Source organism: Antennarius striatus, chromosome 8, assembly GCF_040054535.1.
Source record: "Antennarius striatus isolate MH-2024 chromosome 8, ASM4005453v1, whole genome shotgun sequence".
Classification (NCBI taxonomy): Eukaryota; Metazoa; Chordata; class Actinopteri; order Lophiiformes; family Antennariidae; genus Antennarius; species Antennarius striatus.
Window position 1 is genome coordinate 8812846 of NC_090783.1, and position 25050 is coordinate 8837895.

The window sequence follows — 25050 nt, forward strand, 5'->3', positions numbered from 1 at the left end:
TCTTACACAGGCTCTTGAGATGTTCTTTTTTGAGCCCTGACATCTGCATAATCTGCTAGAGAGCGTAACCTGGACATTAAGCTATCATTCTGCTTCACTGGTCTCTGTCCCTCAACACAAGCTAGAGCAACCATTCATTGTTGCTTTTGGGGAAAATTCAGTCACCAAATACTTGCTGATTTGCTGCAAATTCTTTGTCTACTGACACATTTTATGAAAGCTGTCAATCATTTTTGCTTCTACACAGCTTTGAGAGTATTCCGTCCAAAGAGGGGAACGAATCTGCCAATGGCACCAGCTTTTATGGTGGTGTTGTTTGGTAATATCAAGTACTTGCATCACATTTAACCATTTCAAGATACTCCATGTTTAGTGCAAAAAGCACCATATCTTCATCACCCCACTGCTTATGCAGATCCTTGGCAATATTCTGGCAATGCCTCTGAAAAGTTTGTCGGGGAGTACATATGTATATAAGCACCCTAAAGCTGCCTGCCCTGTCTTCATTATGGGTATTAGTTGAATTTTTCTCATATTGTACTTGCTCCATATCATTACGTCAATATCATTGGTCAGCTGACAATAAGATGTACATTAAACATGAATACATAGTACTATAAGTGCCACTCTCAAAATTACGATTTTTAGGAATTTTGAGTATGCCATTACTGTCATAATTACTCGGAAGGGAGATTGTTCTTCTTTTTTGTATTCTAGCAGAGCATATGCTCTATGAACTAACCACAGTGTAATTAACTTAGCTTAATAAATTAACTTCTCATACTAATTACACTCTGGATCTGTGGCAATAAACACCATAAAACTGTGAGCTTATCAACAATGAGAGAAACTTAAATTATTTATTATTCATCAAGTCAAATTTTCTTTTTTCAAAGTTTCAAGCCAAGTCCTCACATACTGTAACATAGAATTGAAAAGAGCTAGACACATCCTTGCTTTAAATATTAAGATGGCTATTCCATATAGCATTATAAGCATTATAAATATGAAAAAAGATTTTCAACATAAATCCACAAAGCCAGTTTGCTACTACTTTCTAGTAAAAGCACAGGCCCATTCGCCTCATATGTAAATATTGCACTGCTTTCAAAGCAGAGTAGATCGTAAACACACAGCCATAAACAATGAAGAAATGAATTAATTTTGTCTCTTTTACTCTCTCTAAGGCTGAAGGTGCCCTACCTATCATAAAACTACAGCTATGGTGATTAATATCTTTAATAGACTATGTGTTCATCATATCTTTATACTGTATTTGTTAGTGACTTCATCTACCTTTTGCTTCCAACTGCCCGTCTTCTTTCATTTTTGGAATTTATTATTTTGGGAGGAAAAGAAAACACAGCAAAAGCATTTTAACCAGAAGAACTCCATTAGCTAAATGTTTCCATGAGAATGTAATCTAAAACTAAACATTAGTAGACATTTTCCTGAAAAATCTCTCCATCTTTCCCATATATTTATGAGCTCTAAGCTTAAGGTCAGCGGATAAATGAGCAGCTGAATTAATGATGGATTTGGCCGCGGGTAGGGTAACCACTTTCTTATTGTTCCTTTATTTTATTTGAATAAGATTACTTCCAGTCTTGTATATGCAGCATATTGCAGACATTACATTTAGTTGAACCATAGTTATGTAAACTGCTTGACATTGAGTTGTGTAACTTAACAGTTATTATAACTAACATACCATCCACAACTGTAGTTACAAATGTCAGCAGAACTTATATACTGGAAGCATTATATTGATTCTAAAATGCTGTTAAATTTGTCCAAAAATGGTGAAACTAAATGTCAGACTTGCAATGCAGCCAAATATTTAAAAGAAACTACATCCTACCACATATTTTAATATCCTCTCAACATTCTTCATTATTTATGATATCAGTGGTAATTATAAAATATACTATTGAAGAATAGGGCGACACGGTGGCACAGTGGTTAGCCTCACAACCCAGACCCGCCTCACAACACGGCGGGTCTGGGTTCGAGTCCCGCTCTGTGCAGAGTTCGCATGCGCTCCCCACGTCCGCGTGGATTCTCTCTCCGGGTTCTCCGGCTTCCTCCCATCTCCAAAAACATGCGCTTCAGGTTGATTGGCCAGTCCCAAATTGCCCATAGGAGTGAGTGTATGTGTGTGTGTTTGTATGTCTTTGTATGTGGATCCGCGGTGTACTGGTGTCCTGCCCGGAGTGTCCCCCACCTCACACCCTATACCAGCTGGGATAAGCTCCAGCTTCCCGTGACCCGCTACGGCGGATACAGCAACAATACATGAAAATGAATGAACTGTTGAATTCAATGATGCAATGATGCATGACAAACACCTTCTATTGCATGACAGCTTCTATTTATTTATTTATTCGATTATTCTGTCTTCAGAACTCCCAGTATATTTTTTTGCAACATTTCCATATAGCCAATATTATTTTATCCTGAAAATCTATTCTGGAGGATTAGCAAGGATGAAAGTCCAAAAATAATGAATTGGAAAATATTAAGGCACATTGAAAGTAAAAGCACAAAAAGCCAAGAAGAAAGGAATACATTGTTTTTTATTGAAAAGTCTGTACAGACTTTTGTTTCTATGTACACATAGAAACAAGCACTCCAATTACGTAAATCATATTGCTACTTGATTTGTGTAATTTCATAAGAAATACATGTTATAAAAATATGTAAAATGTTTATTGTTTTACATTTATTTAGCAGACAGTACAGTCAAAGTGAAAATAATCATGATTCAAAGTTATTATTCATATGTTGTGCTTCAATTAATCATTTATTCATTATCTGTACTGCTTCGTCTGTAATTAAGGGTCAGGGGGGTTGCTGAAGCCTATCCCAGCAGATACGTGCATGAGGCAGGGAGATGCTTTGAACACACTGCCAGTGCATCACAGAACCACATGAAAACACTCACGCACACACTCACATCTATGGACAATTTGAACTGACAAATCCACTTGAAGTGCATGTTTTTGAAGGTAGGAGGAAACCGGAGAACATGTAAAAAATCCATGCTGACATGGGGAGAGTATGCAAACTCTGCACAGAACTCAAACTCAGAAACCACCTTGCTGTGAGGCGACAGCGCTACCCACTGCACCACCATGCCGCCCTCTTCAGTTAATCATCATAACATGATGCTTTTGCGGTATACACAGAATCTCTGAACATTCTCTTAAAATGCACCTACATTCCATTTTTGCAAATAAAAACAAAACTAATTAAAAAGTAAATGCTGCTGTGATGTTGTGAATATCCAGTAGCAGTTGGGTTTCAAAATTGTCTGTGAGACTACATATGTTAAATGCCATTATCAGTGGGAGTTGGCTAACAAATCAAGCATTCTCAGACTGACACACACAGACTGCTGCGTGATGCCTGTGATATTTCCACCATGGAAGAAAGCAATCAAATGAAATGCAGTTGAAGAAGCTGCTTAAGCCACAGATTGATCTTGCATCACAAATTTCACATATGTTAAAGTTCTGTTATTATCACCATTCAGATTATTTATGGATGCACTACAAAACCCCAAGGCAATGCAACACAGCTTACTTCAAGGAATCTGGAGCTCTCATCATTCACTCTTCTTATACCCAAGCCTGCACAAGAAAGCAAAAACAAAAAAACAGGCAGGCAAAGCGGGATTTAGTGTATGTCAAATGGAGTTCACCAAAATAATGAAGATTTGTAAATTTGCTGCACATTTGCCAGGAATTTTACATAGATCCACCAACTTCAACTACCTTGTCTTGTCAGCTTGGTATTAAAATCTAGTTTGAACCTTATGTTAGTTTAGTTTAGATATAAAAATTATTTAAAGACATTAGATATAAGAAACCTGAGGTAAGGCAGTATTATATAGCTTCTCCTACAGTATATGTGTTTATAAAGAATGGAAAAAGCGAACTGGACTAGAATTAAATAGTGGTTTTCTATAAATGCAACGGAATTCGTATGAAATAAGTATGTATGTGTTAATTGATTGTAATGTGAATTCAATCTGGATTTTTTTTAACTGTAAAGGTATAAGACAGCCTGATTATGCGTTTCACTGACACAATCATTGCTAACACAGAAAAAAGTAAGTGCACCTTAAATTTAATTGCTCCCTAGCTCTAACTCCAACTACTTACATATTTATACAACTATTGTGTTGTTAGTACTTTAAATTATAACTGACAATCCATCATTGCACCTCTTCTCCTTCAGACACAAGTCAGGCCTGACAGTCATACATATGGAGGATATAGCGGCGACACATGAGACACTTCATAGGCAGTGATAAAAATAGCCATCTATAGGGAAACCAAAGGCACAGGAAATGTCAAAAAACATGCTGGCATGAAGAGCACAGTTGTTGCACACTTCAAATCTCAGGAAATGCAATTTTTTTGGTATTTGGGCCCTTCAAATAGTACTTCTTGATATAAAAAATCTAACAGTTTTTACTTCAATCAAGTGTGTAGAAGCTATTTGTCACATAAAGTTCAATATTGGAAAATTTGGAAGTTTCGTGTTTATTTGTCAGTTCTAATTACAATGCTGTTATCTCAATCATTAATGAAAAAGGAAATAGATTATGTATCTGTCCTTATAAAACCAAAAGGAAAAACAATGCAGAGCATGCACAATAAAAAAAACTGACATAAATGCTATTAGCTGTGTTAACAAAAGTAATTATTAGCTTGTCATAAATAAGTAGCTTTAAAAGGCTTTTATTTATCTAGAAAAACATGCCAATTCGACAAGAAAATTACATGCATTAAATAAATGTGTATTTTAGTGGACCATGTCTTCACCATGATCCACATTTTGTTTTGTGTTTGACATTGTGGGTGTTAGCCATCCTCCTCTGTTTCCTCTTATAGTCACATAACCTCCCTCTATCTCTCTCTGTGTTTGACTGCTGCTCTCTCCCTTTCCTTCCAAAGAACATCAGCTTAGGATTTTATAAAGTTACCGAGTTATTAACCATATTATAATATTACACTGGATGCTCAGACCTTTTGACCCATGAAAAATATAAGCCAGTGGCATAATGGAGCCTACCTAAACTTTAGTTTTATAAGTCTGTTGTCTTGGTAACAGAGAGAAAAAGTAACTCTGTACAGAAAACAGCAGTTCACAAGTAAAATGTACCATATCAAATGCAATTATTATTACAAATTAATTTAAATCATTTCATGTTTCCTAGCATAATAGATTGTACTCACAAAAAAGTTCTTGAAAAAATGTTACAAGCTATAAAACCATCATAGTACATAGTTTGATGAGCTTTACCAGTTCATTCATGTTAACACAGTAGTCTTCTCGAGTAATTTATGACTGTATTTGATCCAATATCATTAGCTTCTGAAGTATTTATGTTTTTAACTTCAGTTCTCCTTTTCTCAGCTCATATTTTACTTGTAGGATTTTCTTTTCAGTGAGCACTATTGAAGGAAGCTTGAGAACAAGAATTTCATTGCCAAATACTGCACCACTGCAACTGCAAATGACAAATAAATCACTTTGGAACTAAATAGTCTTTCACATACACATTGTACAGAAAAGAATGTACACTATATTCCATTGAAATAGGTGGTGATTTCCGTTTGAAAATGCAAGTTTTCATGAGAAATTTTCTTGTAGCAAAAACTCGTGTCCAACCTCGTGTCTCCTCCCTCCCCATGTATATCTGTCTGTTTCTCCATTTCTCTGTCTCCTTCATGCAATGAGAAGTTTTGAGATTTTCATTTTGTCTTGACCCTGTCACGGCTGGCGGAATATGGACCCAAGTGCTGGACACCAAAAGTGAATCTTCCATCCATGATTTAATGACAAACACAAAAAATTATCCAGACAGAACAAATCACAAAATTAGGACAGACTAACAGGAATCAAACTTGAGAAAATGAACCAGCAACAGGCTGTGACAAAAACCTGGCTTAAAACGCCTCATGACAGTAACACCAACGATGTTCAGGTGTGAACGATCAGAACGGGGTGTGGATGAGTCTCAGGTGTGGAACCGTGGCTCCACCCACCAGCCTGGCCTCTCCCTGCTACACAGCAGAACTGCCACACCAAACCGTGACAGACCCATTTTAAACAGATTACTGTCAAGTAAGCAAGCTAAATATGTTTTGTGCATATGCAACAACAAATGCGTGTAAGTCTGTGTGCATCCCAGCATGCTTGTGTACTTATGAATGTGTAAATGTCAGCAGAGTGGTTCAGAGATAGATATTCTTGTCACTAAGAGTTGAATTATCTTGATTAATAATTTAAGTATTAACATCCCTGGTTGTTTTCCTCCTCTCTTTTGCACCGCACACTTCTTTCATTTCATCATTTTAATTTAACATTTTTGAGAAACACTTTTTTAAACACTTTCATAGAATACACTGCGGGCATGCACATTGCTGTTTTGCTATTCTCCCTGAAATAAATGCAAATGCAAAGTAGACAGAGGCAATTCGACAGGTCATATTCTGTGCTGCACATCTTTTAAAAGATTGAAACAGTTTTTCAGAAACAATAATGCTGCAGTAATTTGGGAAATACCTAAAAAGAGTTCCAGGGAGTGTAAGAGTATCTGCACTGATATCTGTGGCTGTGAACAAATGATGCCGTTTCTTTATGAAAATTATATGAGCAAACAAAATCAATATTCCAGCCATACTGAATGACTTCAATGTTTCATAATGACTTTTAAACTTGACATAAGCTTTCAGAAACAAGGAGACAGACAATTTAAAAATTATACTGACAACAACAACAAACTAAATACAGGTAGTCCTCAACATACACACACAACTGGTTTTGAGAGGCTGTTCATAAGTTAAGTTGTTTGGAAGTTGTTATTTGTTAAATTTCAATCTATAATTGCCATTTGAAGTCATTTAAATGCTGTTACTACTCTAAATACAAACGTGTCATGGTAGTGCCTGGATCAGATGTTTTCCTGTTTTTTTTTTGTTCCTTTTCTTTCTATGGTCCCCATGCCCAGACACATGGGGACCCCTCCTGCTCTACCTGCAATCTGAACATCTACATTTTCTCTGCTGCTGGCAAAGATGCTCCCCATCATCTCATCATCTCTTCAGTTTGCCAAGTCCAGCTCTCCACCCAGTCTTCACCAGATTGTTCATTGACTATAATGGTATTGACGAGACTCAGACAAGATTCCCTGTGCCAGCGGCTTTCATCGTTTGCCTGCCCAGCCACCACCAGTGCCATCAGCTTCACTCCTGGTTTATAGCCATCATTGCACATGCACAGCGTTGCTGCTCGGTGGGCGCTGTGGCAAAAAGGGGAACTGCATTGTAATAGACTGATATACATTTTTCTTAGTATATCCGCATTTTCGTAAGTTGTAAGTTCATAAGTTTAAGACTACCTGGTTAAACATTCATATTTCCTATGATGTCACTCCCTTGAATAAAAAATAGACTGGGAAAACAAAGCTGTTTTCATTCAGTGTTGAAATGAAATTGTTTAAGGAAGTATTCCATGATGCCATTTTCTTTACCTGTTTATGTGTTACCTTATTTTGTAAATAATTTCAGGTTGACTTGCAAGTTATATCTGAAGTAAGTTTGCAAAAAAATTCAAGAAGTTCCTTCTAAAAGCAGGCATAAAAACCTCCAGATGTCTATTTATGGGAGTTAGAGGCAGTACTGTTTTCTTTTTTCCCTCCATGTCGACCCTCCAAAGTCTTCCCAAATGTCATGTTGTCATGCCAACATCTTTTCTAAACCAGGAGACAGGAAATAATCGCACCCAGGCAGCACTCTCACACACTTACGAAGGGCACACACACACACGCACGCACGCACGCACACACACACACACACACACACACACACACACAATGACAGATTTTTTTAAAACGCAATTTTTAAAAATGCATCGAAAACGATTTGCATCCACACGACGTCATATACATGATTATGGTCCATTTATAGTACAGCATACTCTTTGCAAAAATCAGCTAGACAAAAATCTATAAAGACCAAGTCCAACAATTATTAATTTTTATGCCCCATTGTTATGTTACTGCAATAATTTTTTTTCAGTGTTGAATTTTCCCTGCAGCGGTTTGGGCAGGAATTCCCAGACACACCTTTCCTCAGATACCATTAACTCCTCTGGGGGATCCCAAGAGGCTCCCAGGCCACCAGACAGACATAATTTCTCCAGTGATTCCTTGGTCTGCCTCTGGGTCTCCTCCCAGATAGACATACCTGGAGCCCCTCCCTAGAAAGTCATCTAAGGGATATCCATCCATCCATCCATCCATCCATCCATCCATTCCACTTATCCGGGGTCGGGTCACGGGGGCAGCAGCTTAAGCAGGGAAGCCCAGACTTCCCTCTCCCTAGCCACTTCGTCCAGGTCCTCCGGGAGAATCCCAAGGCGTTCCCAGGCCAGCTGGGAGACATAGTCTCTCCAGCGTGTCCTGGGTCGTCCTCGGGGCCTCCTCCCGGTAGGACGTGCCCGGAGCACCTCACCAGGGAGGCGTCCAGGAGGCATCCTGACCAGATGCCCGAGCCACCTCATCTGGCTCCCCTCGATGCGGAGGAGCAGCGGCTCGACTCTGAGTCCCTCCCGGATGACCGAACTTCTTACCCTATCTCTAAGGGAGAGCCCGGACACCCTGCGGAGGAAACTCATTTCGGCCGCTTGTATCCGGGATGTCGTTCATTCGGTCACGACCCATAGCTCGTGACCATAGGTGAGGGCAGGAACGTAGATCGACCGGTAAATCGAGAGCTTTGCCTTTCGGCTCAGCTCCTTCTTCACCACAACGGACCGATCCAGAGTCCGCACCACTGCAGACGCTGCACCGATCCGCCTGTCGATCTCCAGTTCCATTGTACCCTTGCTCGTGAACAAGACCTCAAGATACATGAAGTCCTCCAATTGGGGCAGGATCTCATCCCCAACCTGGAGAGGGCACTCCACCCTTTTCCGACTGAGGACCATGGTCTCAGATTTGGAGGTGCTGATTCTCATCCCAACCGCTTCACACTCGGCTGTGAACCGCTCCAGTGAGAGTTGGAGATCACGGCTTGATGAATCCAACAGCACCACGTCATCTGCAAAAGCAGAGACACAATACTGAGGCCACTAAACCGGACACCCTCAACGCCTTGGCTGCGCCTAGAAATTCTGTCCATAAAAGTTATGAACAGAATTGGTGACAAAGGGCAATGCGGACCAAACTCTGACATTGGTCGTACAGGGACCGAACAGCCCTTATCAAGGGGTCCGGTACCCCATACTCCCGAAGCACCCCCCACAGAACCCCCCGAGGAACACGGTTGAACGCCTTCTCCAAGTCCACAAAACACATGTAGACTGGTTGGGCGAACACCCATGCCCCCTCAAGGACCCTGCAGAGGGTGTAGAGCTGGTCCACTGTTCCACGGCCAGGACGAAAACCACACTGCTCCTCCTGAAACCAAGATTTGACTTCCCGGCGGACCCTCCTCTCCAGAACCCCTGAATAGACCTTGCCAGGGAGGCTGAGGAATGTGATGTCCCTGTAGTTGGAGCACACCCTCCTGTCCCCCTTCTTAAAAAGGGGGACCACCACCCCAGTCTGCCAATCCAGAGGTACTGTCCCCGATGTCCACGCGATGTTGCAGAGGCGTGTCAACCAGGACAGCCCCACAACATCCAGAGCCTTTAGGAAATCCGGCCGGATCTCATCCACCCCCGGGGGCCTGCCACCGAGGAGCTTTTTAACTACCTCGGTGACCTCAACCCCAGAGATAGGAGAGCCCGCCTCAGAGAACCCAGACTCTGCTTCCTCATGGGAAGGCGTGTCTGTGGGATTGAGGAGGTCTTCGAAGTATTCTCCCCACCGAGTCACAACGTCCCGAGTTGAGGTCAGCAGTGCCCCATCCCCACTATATACAGTGTGGATGCTGCACTGCTTCCCCCTCCTGAGACGCCTGATGGTGGACCAGAATTTCTTCGAAGCCGTCTTGAAGTCGTCCTCCAAGGCCTCACCGAACTCCTCCCACGCCCGGGTTTTTGCCTCAGCAACCATCAAAGCTGCATTCCGCTTGGCCAGCCGGTACCTATCAGCTGCTTCAGGAGTCCCGCAGGCCAAAAAGGTCTGATAGGAGTCCTTCTTCAGCTTGACGGCATCCCTTACCGATGATGTCCACCAACGGGTTCTGGGGTTGCCGCCACGACAGGCACCGACCACCTTACAGCCGCAGCTGCGGTCGGCCGCCTCGATAATGGAGGCGCGGAACATGGTCCACTCAGACTCAATGTCCCCTGCCTCCCCTGGAACGCGAGTGAAGTTCTGAGTTGAAACTCCTTCTGACAGGGGATTCCGCCAGGTGTTCCCAGCAGACCCTCACAATACGTTTGGGTCTGCCAGGCCGGACTGGCATCTTCCCCCACCATCGGAGCCAACACACCACCAGGTGGTGATCGGTTGACAGCTCCGCCCCTCTCTTCACCCGAGTGTCCAAGACATGTGGCCGCAAGTCCGATGACACAACCACAAAGTCGATCATCGAACTGCGGCCTAGGGTGTCCTGGTGCCAAGTGCACATATGGACACCCTTATGTCTGAACATGGTGTTCGTTATGGACAGTCCGTGACAAGCACAGAAGTCCAATAACTGAACACCACTCGGGTTCTGATAGGGGGGGCCGTTCCTCCCAATCACACCCTTCCAGGTCTCACTGTCATTGCCCACGTGAGCATTGAAGTCCCCCAGTAGAACAATGGAGTGCCCAGTGGGAGCACTCTCCAGCACCCCCTCCAAGGACTCCAAAAAGGGTGGGTACTCTGAACTTCTGTTTGGTGCATACGCACAAACAACAGTCAGGACCCGGCCCCCCACCCGAAGGCGGAGGGAGGCTACCCTCTCGTCCACCGGGGTGAACCCCAATGTACAGGCGCCAAGCCGGGGAGCTATAAGTATACCCACACCTGCTCAGCGTCTCTCACCATGGGCAACTCCAGACTTGGAGAGAGTCCAACCCCTCTGGAGAGGACTGGTACCAGAGCCCAAGCTGTGTGTGGAGGTGAGCCCGACTATATCTAGTCGGAACTTCTCGACCTCACACACCAGCTCAGGCTCCTTCCCTGCCAGGGAGGTTAAATTCCACGTCCCAAGAGCCAGCTTCTGTAGCCGGGGATCGGATCGCCAAGGTCCCTGCCTTCGGCCACCGCCCAGCTCACAATGCACCCGACCCCTATGGCACCTCCCACAGGTGGTGAGCCCATGGGAAGAGGGACCCACGTTGTCCTTTCGGGCTGCGCCCGACCGGGCCCCATGGGTGCAGGCCCGGCCACCAGGCGCTCGCCTTCGAGCCCCACCTCCAGGCCTGGCTCCAGAGGGGGGCCCCGGTGACCCGCATCCGGGCAAGGGAAAACGTGTTCCAATGTGGGGTCTTTGAGCAATATTTTCTCTGGTCCCTTACCTAGGACCTGTTGGCCATGGGTGACCCTACCAGGGACAGAAAGCCCCAGACAACTTAGCTCCTAGGATCATTGGGACACACAAACCCCTCCACCATGCTAAGATGACCACTCAAGGAAGGGATCTAAGGGATATCCTGACCAAATGCCCAAACCATCTCAGCTGGCTCCACTCAATGCAAAGGAGTAGCAGCTCTACCTTGAGATGTCTCCAGAATGTTTGAGCTCCTCAACTTTTCTCCCATCTCTAAGGCTGTATCTCTAAGACTCTGAGATATTTTACCTCCTGCGCTTGGGGTAGAGTATGAAACGGTCTCAACACACACCGTTTCAAACTTACTCAGATGCAAACCACTTCAGTGCAAGGTTGAGGTCTTATTTATCAAGGCCAGTAGGACCACATCAGCTTCAAAAAGAGCGGCAGTGGCTCAGTGGTAGTGCAGGCGGTAGACCAGGTCGTCCAATGTTCCTAAGATCAGCGGTTCGATTCCTGCTCCTGCCCAAAAAAACACCCATAGTATGAGCTGACAGTGGGAGGTCACCTCTGGAGCACTGCCGAGGTGCCCTTAAACGAAGTGCCATCCCCTTTACAAGTTGCTCATTTGGGGCACTCCACAAAGGGCACGCTGCCACTCTACCTCTTCCTGCATGTCTACAGGCCCCCTTGTGTGTGTGTGTGTGTGTGTGTGTGTGTGTGTGTGTGTGTGTGTGTGTGTGTGTGTGTGTGTGTGTGTGTGTGCGTGTGTGTGTGTGTGTGTGTGTGTGTGTGTGTGTGCTACAGGGGCCTGTACAGACTAACATGTATGCACGTATGCGTTTGAAGTAGAGTGTGCTCTTAATTTCCCCTTCGAGGATCAGACCAGTATATAAAATAAAAGAAAATTAAAAAATTAAACAAAGCAGAGACAAAATCATAAGGCCACGAAACATGACACTCTCCATCACTTAGCTATAGCTAGAAATTATGTCCATAAAGTTATGAACAGAACTGGTGACAAGGCCCAGCCCTAGTGGAGTTCATTCGTAAATGGAAACAAGTATAACTTACTGTCAGCAGTGACAACCAGACTCTAACTCCAGGAATACAGACATTGGACACCCTGTACCAATGAGCTGTTCACTCTATGCTCCCAAAGCACACCCCGACAGATGCCTCAGTGGACACGGTAGTAAGCCTTTTTCAGAACCACAAAGCACATTTGGAGTGGTTGAGCAAACTCCCATGTTACTTCGAGACAGCTCATGAGTCATACAATGAAGTTACGGGAAAGAGTAGTGCAAGCTAGACTAAGGGCAGAAGTGAACATTTGTGAGCAGCAGTATGGTTTCATGCCAAAAAAGAGTACTACAGATGCAGTTTTTGCTATGAGGATGTTGATTGAGAAGTACAGAGAAGGCCAGAGGGAGCTGCATTGTGTTTTTGTAGATCTGGAGAAAGCTTATGACAGGGTGCCCAGAGAGGAACTGTGGTATTGTATGAGGAAGTCTGGAGTGGCAGAGAAGTATGTTAAAACGGTGCAGGACATGTATGAGGACTGTGAGACAGTGGTGAGGTGTGCTGTAGGTGTGACAGATGAGTTCAAGGTGGAGGTGGAACTGCAACACGGATCCGCTCTGAGCCCCTTCTTGTTCGCTATGGTGATGGACAGGCTGACAGACGAGGTTAGACAGGAATCTCCATGGACTATGATGTTTGCAGATGACATTGTGATCTGCAGTGAGAGCAGGGAACAGGTGGAGGAGAAGCTAGAGGTGGAGGTTTGTCCTGGAAAGAAGAGGAATGAAGGTTAGTCGCAGTAAGACAGAGTATACAGTATGTGTGTGAATGAGAAGGACCCAAGTGGAAGAGTGAGGTTACAGGGAAAAGAGATCAAGGAGGTGGATAATTTTAAGTACTTAGGGTCAACAGTCCAGAGCAATGGAGAGTGTGGAAAAGAGGTGAAGAAGCTGTACAGGCAGGATGGAATGGGTGGAGAAAAGTGTCAGGTGTGATGTGTGATAGAAGAGTTTCAGCTAAAATGAAAGGTGTACAAAACTGTGGTGAGACCAACGATGTTGTTTGGTCTAGAGACAGTGTCACTGAGGAAAAGACAGGAGGCAGAGCTGGAGGTAGCAGAGATGAAGATGCTGAGGTTTTCTTTGGGAGTGACCAGGAAGGATAGGATCAGGAATGAGTACATCAGAGAGACAGCACATGTTAGAGGTTTTGGGGATAAAGTAAGAGAGGCCAGACTGAGAGGGTTTGGACGTGTCCAGAGGAGAGATAGTGAATATATTGGTAGAAGGATGCTGAGTTTTGAACTGCCAGGCAGGAGGCCTAGGGGAAGACCAAAGAGGAGGTTTATGGCTGTGAAAGAGGGTATGAAGGTAGTTGGTGTGAGAGAAGCGGATGCAGAAGACAGGGTTAGATGGAGGCAAATGATTTGCTGTGGCAACCCCTGAAGGGAAAAGCCAAAAGGAAAAGAAGAAGACCTCCAGCCATCTTGCAAGAGTTTAGTGCAGTGCGGTTTTCACCCCTGGTTACGGAACACAGTGCTCAGTGACCAGAGTGAAAACTGAACTGTTCCTCCTGGATCTAAGGTTCAAATAACAGCCAAACTCTCCTTTCGAGTACCTATAATTAAGTTCATTTGATGAGGGCCAGGTGTACAGAAATGAGCCAATTCAAAAAATTGCAGGTAAAACTTTTTTCTTGTATTTCTCTACTTACAACAAAAAAACAACTATGTACTATGTCAGCAGCACATCCTCTACCTTGAGCTAGTTGAGAGAAAATTCCCCACCATGCTTTCGGTCAGAGCCTTTGTACTGCTGGTCATGACCAACTGTCCTCTCCAGGGAACCAAACACAAACCCAACCATAATTATGGTGACAATGATGAACATAAAAAATACATTTCAAAACACATGATGTAACTCACGTACTCATGGGGAACCGTCTGATGAAATGCAGCAACCACAGTGTTGGTAACATCGATTTATACTTTTTAACCAAACTCAAACACCCCTTTCACAGTGTTATGCTCTGGTTGTTTTCTCCTCCCTATAAAATTATCATGAAAACCAGGTGTGGATCTTTTAGACAATTTATGCCAGGACAGAAGGTAAGTATCACAGCATTTGTTTGATTTGACTTTAAATAAATGATTTAATCAGATGCTTTGTGTGTCTTTTATAAACTGAGTGAAATGTACATATAAGCTAATAAAAATGGTAACAAACTGAAAACAATTGTGATTCACAGCTGACTCAGGTTGGGCCGTGTGTAGCAAACAAATGTTTGAGTAGGTGCTGACCATGTGGAGCAAAAATAAATTACAATATACCAGACTAAAATAATTAACCCATTTCAGTGGTAAGGTCAGGCTGGTTTTACCACAGTACCCTGGAGTAGACTTTCCAAGGGAGGCTCGGCAATGAAATCTCCCTGTAGTTGGAACATTCTCTATTGTCTCCCTATTATCTTAAATAAAAGGGGACAGTTCCCTCCACTGCCCGACTGCTCCCTCAAATGAGTTCGGCAGGCCCCCATCTGTCCCATGAAAGATGTGGACAAAGGGCCACTTTCCTCTCCTGAGTCACCAAATGGTTTGCCAGAATCTCTTCAGGACTGTCTGAAAGTTTTCTTCCATGGTGTCCCAAACCTTTCCCAAAACCTAGTATTGGCTTCCTTGAGGACTGAAGCCGTGCATCACTTTTTCTTCCTTGTCCTATAATTTCCTGTAGTCAGCTGGACTACCACAGACCAACTATGTCTTGTAGGACTTCTTCCTCAGCCTGACAGCATCTCTCTTCTTTGAAGTCTACCAGCAAACTTTGGGATGACCACTATGACAAGCATTGCCAAGTCTTGTGACCACAGCTCCACACAGTTGGCAATGGCAGCAGGTACATGGACTGTTCAGATTACATGTACCCCGCCACCCCCGAAACATTTGCCAGAGGTGGGAGTTGTTGTCTATAACACTACTTCAAACTATCTTCCCACTGGATTCATGCTCAGTGACCTGAAGTTCCATTATTAGGGCTCACCCAGGATTTGAGCCTTGTATCTCTCACATCTCAAATAACAATCATTCTCCTAGACCAGTGAGTCGAACTGATAGTCCATCCATCTATCTTCTATCGCTCCCACTTTATCCACCGTAGCGGGTCACGGGAAGCTGGAGCCTATCTCAGCTGTCTAGGGTGTGATGCGGGGCAGACGCCGGACGTGGCGCCAGTGTGCCACTTCAAACTAATAGTGTTTAGGCCAATAAATTGGAAATCTCGGCAGGAAATCAGAATAGAACAGTCTTATATTAAAATGATGGTTAGATTGGTGGTTAGATGGTTACATAAAATTTTAATTAAAGTTTTAGTAAATTACACAGTTAGATTTTAAACATCTAATAATGCTTTTAAATAATCTCAAAGCACTATCAGGTTAGGACAAAGGTGGTTTACAGCTGTTACCTTATATAGTGGCACAATAATGGATCAATTTTGAAACTAAATTAAGTGGGAGACAACCCTGCACCAGCAAAAGCTCCAGAGCGAGTGGTGGGGGAAATTTGACTGAATGCAAGAAACTTAGATTTATCATGGCAGGCAGTGATGCTGATCTGAAGGTATATCATGCTGAGCATAGTGAAATCCTGTCAGTAAAATAACTTATTTTTTTCAGGGACAACTTGATGCTGGCAGCTCTCCTGTGTGAACAGAAATTGGACTATTAAATTGATTTAGATCTTTAACATCTTAAGTGACAAGTAGCACAGAATACAGAACCTTCTCAGAATCAGGTATGTATGAATGACATGAAAAGGAGAAAGTGACAGCATTCAGAGGGAACAAATTCTCCAAGGCATGTCAGCTCCTTTATGTTATTCAACCTAAATCAAATTTTCCAGTGATCATTTACCTCTCCATGTCTAACTCTTTCAGCATGACAACGTACCCTAGAGATTTTGGACTAACATGGGCTTTATTGCTAGTTCGAGTTTCCCTTCGTCTAAATCCACAACAGTAAATCCACAACAGTATCTTTCTTTTCTTTTCTTTTTTACACCTCTCACTGTTTGTGTCATTTACAAACAGTGTAGTAAAAAATTGTAGTAAAAAGTCAGATTCCACCACAATCCAACTTGGATCCATTCCAACATTTAATTGATTAGTCCTTGCTGTGAGCTCAACCCTTCTCAGCAAGTTTAATGAAAAACTATCATCATCACATTGTTTATGTATAATAAATGGAATGAAAAATCATGTACTGTAATCAAAAATTTTTAATTATGGATCAGCCCCTTTCTCCTCATGACCAGTTCTCTTCCCCATCCTCTCAACAGGTTTCACAAGAATCTATGAAATTCCATGCAGAAGTACTTTTTTGTGCAATCCTGCAAAACTGATACAAAGGCAAACAGATACAAACCAACCCCGGTGAAAACATTTCCAACCTGCCGGAAGTAATGAAAAGAGGTAAGGCAGAGTGAAATGCAATGCTGGTGTAACATGATGAGACAGACGAGTAAAGTGAGCCTTCAGTGGCAGATCAAGGATGTGCTGAAAAGCCCCTACTAGGCTTTATTTGATATAGGAAGGAAGTGGGAATATGATATTGATGGGACTTTGGAGAACAATGGGTTGTGGTGGCACACAAAAGGCAAACAAAAGAGATGCATGTTAGTCATAAAACCAAACACGAATCACAACAACGGTGAAACAGGATAGGGTGACATGGTGGATTTTTGCTGTTTGTATGTACGTACATAAAGATTTGACAATAAAAATAAAAATGGAATACAATCATAAGTCTTCTTCCTTCCAAAAAGTTTTTTCTGAACACTGTGAAGAAGAAAAAAATGACATTCTGACTGGATGTTGCTGCTCCAAAGAAAAAGTAATGGCATGGCTGAAGAGGCCAAAAGAAAAATGACAAGAAAACGTAACGTTTACAAAATCTTTGATGATGAATGTTCAGAGGCACATATATTTGTGGTCTTTCAGTAGGACACCTGGTATGGCAATTTGTGTTCACATTGGAACAAAGAATTTATTCTATAGATTACACTGTGTTTTCTAGCCTCATTAAAATGCTGGAGATTAGTGTGAGTCAAAGATTCTTGAATCAAATTTATTTCATGAAAAAATCTTTCCATTATGATTGCTTTAGCAATAGCTCTGATGAAAAGTTCCAATTCCAATTTTGTTTTTAGATCTCAGATCACATGGTTGCCAATGTCATGATAGGATTTTCACTTTCTTCATCAGAAGCCATCAATCGTTGTTTGACTGGCTTTAGCAGCAATTGCAACTCAAGCAGAGATGTTTTTTTTAAAGCAGTCCTTAGGTCCACACAAGTGATTCGTAGAGTGAGTCATGAGCTCTGCCTCACCTCTTGCAGACCAAACTCTGCTGGTAATGGAAATTGTATCACTTACTGTGTGGTGCTTGTGAGTTTTTACAGCACAGACATTGAAAGCAAGGGCTTTATCAATGATTAATCAGCTCAATTGTCATTTTACCCAAACTTTTGATAGTAAAATTCCTCATGATTGGTGCTTTAGAGTAGTGAAGTGCAGACAAAATCAGGCCTTTATTTTCACGCATAACAAAGTCTTTCACAGTCATAGACCACAGAATAGAAAAATGTATGCCAGCCTTAAAATTGACGACAAATACCATTAAAACCCAAATGAGACATTAATAACTTAATTATTGTTTTACTTTACAATTACATAGTCTAAATGCAAGTCTTGGTCAATACTTTCAAATACATTTCTGTTCTGTATTTTTCAAAAAACAAGAAAGTCCTTGAATGGAGAATGGTAGTCTTCTTCTTCTTTTCCTTTCGGCTTTTCCCTTCAGGGGTCGCCACAGCGAATCAATTTCCTCCATCTAGCCCTGTCCTTTGAATCCTCTTCTCTCACACCAACTACCTTCATGTCTTCCCTCATTACATCCATAAACCTCCTCTTTGGTCTTCCTCTAGGCCTCCTGCCTGGCAGTTCAAAACTCAGCATCCTTCTACCAATATATTCACTATCTCTCCTCTGGACATGTCCAAACCATCTCAGTCTGGCCTCTCTGACTTTATCTCCAAGACCTCTAACATGTGCTGTCCCTCTGATGTACTCATTCCTGATCCTATCCTTCCTGGTCACTCCCAGAGAGAACCTCAGCATCTTCATCTCTGCTACCTCCAGCTCTGTCTCCTGTCTTTTCCTCAGTGACACTGTCTCTAGACCAAACAACATCGCTGGTCTCACCACAGTTTTGTACACCTTTCCCTTCATTTTAGCTGAAACTCTTCTATCACACATCACACCTGACACTTTCCTCCACCCGTTCCATCCTGCCTGTACACGCTTCTTCACCTCTTTTCCACACTCTCCATTGCTCTGGACTGTTGACCCTAAGTACTTAAAATTATCCACCTTCTTGATCTCTTCTCCCTGTAACCTCACTCTTCCACTTGGGTCCCTCTCATTCACACACATGTACTCTGTCTTACTGCGGCTAACCTTCATTCCTCTCCTTTCCAGGACAAACCTCCACCTCTCTAGCTTCTCCTCCACCTGTTCCCTGCTCTCACTACAGATCACAATGTCATCTGCAAACATCATAGTCCATGGAGATTCCTGTCTAACCTCATCTGTCAGCCTGTCCATCACCATGGCAAACAAGAAGGGGCTCAGAGCTGATCCCTGATGCAGTCCCACCTCCACCTTGAACTCATCTGTCACACCTACAGCACACCTCACCACTGTCTTACAGTCTTCATACATGTCCTGCACCGTTCTAACATACTTCTCTGCCACTCCAGACTTCCTCATACAATACCACAGTTCCTCTCTGGGCACCCTGTCATAAGCTTTCTCCAGATCTACAAAAACACAATGCAGCTCCCTCTGGCCTTCTCTGTACTTCTCTATCAACATCCTCAAAGCAAATACTGCATCTGTAGTACTCTTTTTTGGCATGAAACCATACTGCTGCTCACAAATGTTCACTTCTGCCCTTAGTCTAGCTTCCACTACTCTCTCCCATAACTTCATTGTATGGCTCATCAGCTTTATTCCTCTGTAGTTGCCACAACTCTGCACATCTCCCTTGTTCTTAAAAATGGGCACCAGCACACTTCTCCTCCATTCCTCAGGCATCTTCTCACTATCTAAGATCCTGTTGAACAACCCAGTCAGAAACTCTACCGCCACCTCTCCTAGACACTTCCATACCTCTACAGGTATATCATCAGGACCGACTGCCTTTCCACTCTTCATCCTCTTCAATGCCCTCCTCACTTCATCCTGACTAATCTTTGCTACACCCTGGTCCACAACAGTCACCTCTTCTAGTCTTTGTTCCCTCTCATTTTCCACGTTCATCAACTCTTCAAAGTACTCTTTCCATCTTCCCATCACACTACTGGCACCTGTCAATAGACTTCCATCCCTATCCTTAATCACCCTAACCTGCTGCACGTCCTTCCCATCTCTATCTCTCTGTCTTGCCAACCGGTATAGATCAGTCTCTCCCTCCTTACTGTCCAACCTAGCATACAAGTCATCATAAGCTTCTTGTTTGGCCTTTGCTACCTCTACCTTCACCTTACGCTGCATCTCCCTGTACTCCTGTCTACTCTCCTCAGTCCTCTCAGTGTCCCACTTCCTCTTGGCTAACCTCTTTCTCTGTATACACTCCTGTACCTCCTCATTCCACCACCAAGTCTCCTTATCTACTTTCCTTCCAGATGACACACCAAGTACTCTCTTACCTGTCTCCCTGATCACATTAGCTGTAGTTGTCCAGTCATCTGGAAGCACCTCCTGACCACCCAGAGCCTGTCTTAACTCCTTCCTAAAAGTCATGCAACACTCTTCCTTTTTCAGCTTCCACCATTTTGTCTTCTGCTCTGCCTCTGCCCTCTTCATCTTCCTCACCACCAGAGTCATCCTACACACCACCATCCTATGCTGTTTGGCTACACTCTCACCTACCACTACTTTGCAGTCACTGATCTCTTTCAGGTTACACCGTCTACACAAGATGTAGTCTACCTGTGTGCTCCTACCGCCACTCTTATAGGTCACTCTATGTTCCTGCCTCTTCTGGAAGAAAGTATTCACTACAGCCATTTCCATCCTTTTTGCAAAGTCAACTACCATCTGTCCTTCTGCGTTCCTCTCCTGGATACCAAACCTGCCCATCACCTCCTCATCACCTCTGTTTCCTGCACCAACATGTCCATTGAAGTCTGCTCCAATGACAACTCTCTCACTTCTAGGCATGCTCTGCATCACTTCATCAAGGTCCGACCAGATTTCTCCTTCTCCTCCAGCTCACATCCTACCTGTGGAGCATACCCGCTAACAACATTGAACATCACACCTTCTATTTCTAGCTTCAGACTCATCACTCTATCTGACACTCTTTTTACCTCCAGGACATTCCTAACTAACTCCTCCTTCAAGATAACTCCTACTCCATTTCTCTTCCCATCTACACCATGATAGAACAACTTGAACCCTGCTCCTAAACTTCTAGCCTTGCTACCTTTCCACCTGGTCTCCTGGACACACAGTATGTCTACCTTCCTTCTCTGCATCATGTCAACCAACTCTCTACCTTTTCCTGTCATTGTTCCAACATTCAACGTCCCTACTCTCAGTCCTATACTCTTGGTGTTCCTCTTCTCTTTCTTCGTGCGAACGCACTTTCCTCCTCTCCTTCTTCGACCAACAGTAATCCAATTTCCACCGGCGCCCTGTAGGTCAACAGCGCCGATGGCGGTCGTTGTTAACCCGGGCCTCGACCGATCCGGTATGGAAGTCATAGGTTTGATTCGCATCTTTGATTTGGCAAAAGTTTTACGCCGGATGCCCTTCCTGACGCAACCCTCTGTATTTATCCGGGCTTGGGACCGGCACAATAAGACACTGGCTTGTGTCCTCTTGCGGCTACATTTGAATGGAGAATGGTAGTAAGAGTCCTAAAATCCTTTTTCTTTCATGGCTAAGAGTGTAACAAGCTGATGTTGGTTTAGTCGAATCATCAAAACAAAACTCTTATCTTTTTACACACACACACACACACACACACACACACACACACACACACACACACACACACACACACACACACACACACACACACACACACACACACACACACACACACTATCATTAATCAGCTAATAGTTAAAATATATAGAAAAAATATTTATGACTACACATATCATTCCAAAAGTCATTATTCTGAAGCCTGTCTTGGCAGGATTAATATAAGAGCTTTCCGTCTGCATGTGTGTGTGTGCGTGTGTGTGTGTGTGTGTGTGTGTGTGTGTGTGTGTGTGTGTGTGTGTGTGTGTGTGTGTGTGTGTGTGTGTGTGTGTGACAATGAAGAAGAAAGTGTTTTTTTGTTGTGTGTGTGTGTGTGTGCGTGCGTGCGTGTGTGCGTGCGTGTGTGTGTGTGTGTGTCTTTGTTTGGGTAGATGAAGACTGATGAAAGCCTGATTGATTTGATGAAAATGAAAGTCATCGATTCTGTCATGAATTTACAGCGCCCTATTTACATAATTCAGAAAGCTGAGTTGCATCTTGTTGTAAAACCCCCGAGCACAAACACACACCCGAGCATATAAAGACATGCTCACACACACACACACACACACACACACACACACACACACACACACACACACACACACACACACACACACACACACACACACACACACACACACATCAAAGCAACAGCCAAAATGAACTCCATGACATAAATGCTTACCAAGCAGTCAGGTGATAACATCCAGTACACAAATCACATTTGGTGCACATTTGAAACATGTTTGATTTCAGGGCAGTAGCTTTTCAAGCTACTGTATGCACATAATGGTAGCCGTTGCTTTTGTCGCACTTATAAATTACTTTCAACTGCTGCCTTTAATTAACATTTGCAAATTAGTCGGACTGCATCATCAGAAACACCATGACATTGTTGTTTTTAAAGGTAGGATTTGCTCTGAAAAAAAGAAAGAAAGAAAACTTTTGCAAACTAATCCATGAGGTGCATGTCAGACAAACAAGATATCTACCTCTAGCTGCTCATTTGGGGCGCGACCTCTGTGTGTGACCCGTCACTCTTCCTCCCCTTGACTAACTGCATGATTACAGGCCCCTAGTGTGCTGTGTTTCAGGGGCCTTGTTCACAATACTGTGTGATGTGCTAAAAACTAACACAAATGTATGCATGTACTGAGAGTGAAAAGAGAATTTCCCCTCTGAGGATCAATAAAGTGTGAATTATCATTATTATTAATTACCTACACATATTACACATATATATGAAAAATCATGTATTAGTTTGCCTCTGCTGTTTGCACTTGTTGCCATGACACTGAAACAGTCTTAAAGTGCACTACAGCTATCCTACCTGGTAGCTCTACACATTACATAGCCATAATATAACATTCATGTCTAAAGCCATGATTGCAGTGTGGGTTGAAAGATCACACACTGACACTTTTATTCAATCACTACCTTAAAGTATAACTTAAATTCCCTGGGGCTGGTTTGAAAAATATGTTTGCTTTATGTTGTTGATGCCTGGACAGTATCCATCCTGGTGGTGTTCAGTGCTTGATGCTATTGAATGGCGTGGTTACTGGCTTTAAAAGAGGTTTGTTTTTCCGAGACATGTGGGCTAAGGGGTGACATTTGGCGGTAGAATACCCTTCTGTTTTGTAGCGATAGTGCTAGCACTCTTGGAAAGGAGCGTTTAATACTTGGCCAAAAAGGACATCCTGTCACATTGCCATGTTAGCTTGTCCCTGACAGAGCAGCAGGTCCTGAATCTGCTGGTGGGCCTCTGGTTTAATATGACGCACAGCATGGATGATACTCACTATTCAACTTGCAGACAACAGTTTCTATTTCGCTATTGAAAGCATTTGTTATCCATTTACTATTAATTTAAGTGATTTTAAGTATAAACTGTTCCATTAAATAGTGCTCTAAGAAATATTTATTTATCTACTTTTACTATGAATAACTAGACACAATCTATCTGTCTGTCTGTCTGTCTGTCTGTCTGTCTGTCTGTCTGTCTGTCTGTCTGTCTGTCTGTCTGTCTGTCTGTCGATCTCTCTCTCTTTTGCTTTGATCTTAGAAGAGGAAGGAGTGTGTTAGCGTCTCTGCATCTACTCACGCTATTTTTTGGCTTTTTATGTATTTCTACAAGTTTTTGTGTACCATAATTTAACCACAGCCATGTTTTGGGAGTTTGTGAGAGAAATAAATGTCGTTTTTGGCTTTTTTGTATACGTGCATCTTCACTTTCAGTTAATAACGACTACTCCACAGTTGCGTTGTTTGTGAGATTTTTGCAGAGATTAGGAGGCACCATAGTAGCCCCGAGATGGGCCACCGCGGAGGAGAAAGCCGCTCTGGTGAAGCACCGCCATGCTCAGCAAAAAAAAAAAAAAAAGGGGAGTAGATAATAACTTTATTTATCCTTTAAGGAAGTTCCATCAGGGAAATTAATTTATCCGTCGCACACCTCACAGTGAGTCCCCTAAGCACAGGAAAGGCACACAGAAAGCACCAGCACATACAAAGTAGTACAACACCAAATAGAAAGATTAATAAATAACCAATCAAGAATATACAAATAGAAAATCATAAATAGGCATAGAAATAAAAAAAAATAAACAGGCCTAGTTAAATATGGGTATAGTGAAATGTCTATAGTGTTTGTATTGTTTTTGCTGTATTGTCTGTGTCATCCGTCGGCTCTCGTGTGGACTTTCTTCTTCTCCAACTTCCCCAGAGAGGAGTTGAGCAGTTTAATGGCTCGGGGAGTGAAGGAGTTCTTAAGTCTGTTTGTCCTGCATGTTGGAATGTGCAGCCTCTGGCTGGTCAGGCTTCTCAGGCTTCTCTGGTTGTTGGTAACGTCGTGGTGGCTGTCATTGTCTATGATGTCCAGCAGTTTGTCCAAGGTTCTCCTCTCTGCCACCGTTGCCAGAGGGTCCAGCTTCATCCCGACCACCGAGCTGGCCCGCCTGATCAGCTTCTCCATCCTGGAGAGATCCACTTTGGTCACGCTCCCTCCCCAACACACCACAGCGAACGACAGAACGTTGATGAACACAGACTGACAGAACATCCGCATGGAGCTTCCTGCAGATGTTGAATGCCCTCAGCCTCCTCAGAAAGTACATCATGCTCTGTGCTTTCTCGTACAAGTGCTTCGTGTTGCTGGTCCAGTCCAGCTTGTTGTCCAGCCAAAGCCCAAGATATTTATAGGTCTGCACAATCTCCACCTCCACAATCTACATGTGTGTGAATGAGAGGGACCCAAGTGGAAGAGTGAGGTTACAGGGAGAAGAGATCAAGAAGGTGGAGGATTTTAAGTACTTAAGTTCAACATTCCAGAGCAATGGAGTGTGGAAAAGAGGTGAAGAAGCGTGTACAGGCAGGATGGAACGGGTGGAGAAAAGTTTCAGGTGTGATGTGTGATAGAAGAGTTTCAGCTAAAATGAAAGGTGTAAAAAACTGTGGTGAGACCAGCGATGTTGTTTGGTCTAGAGACAGTGTCAC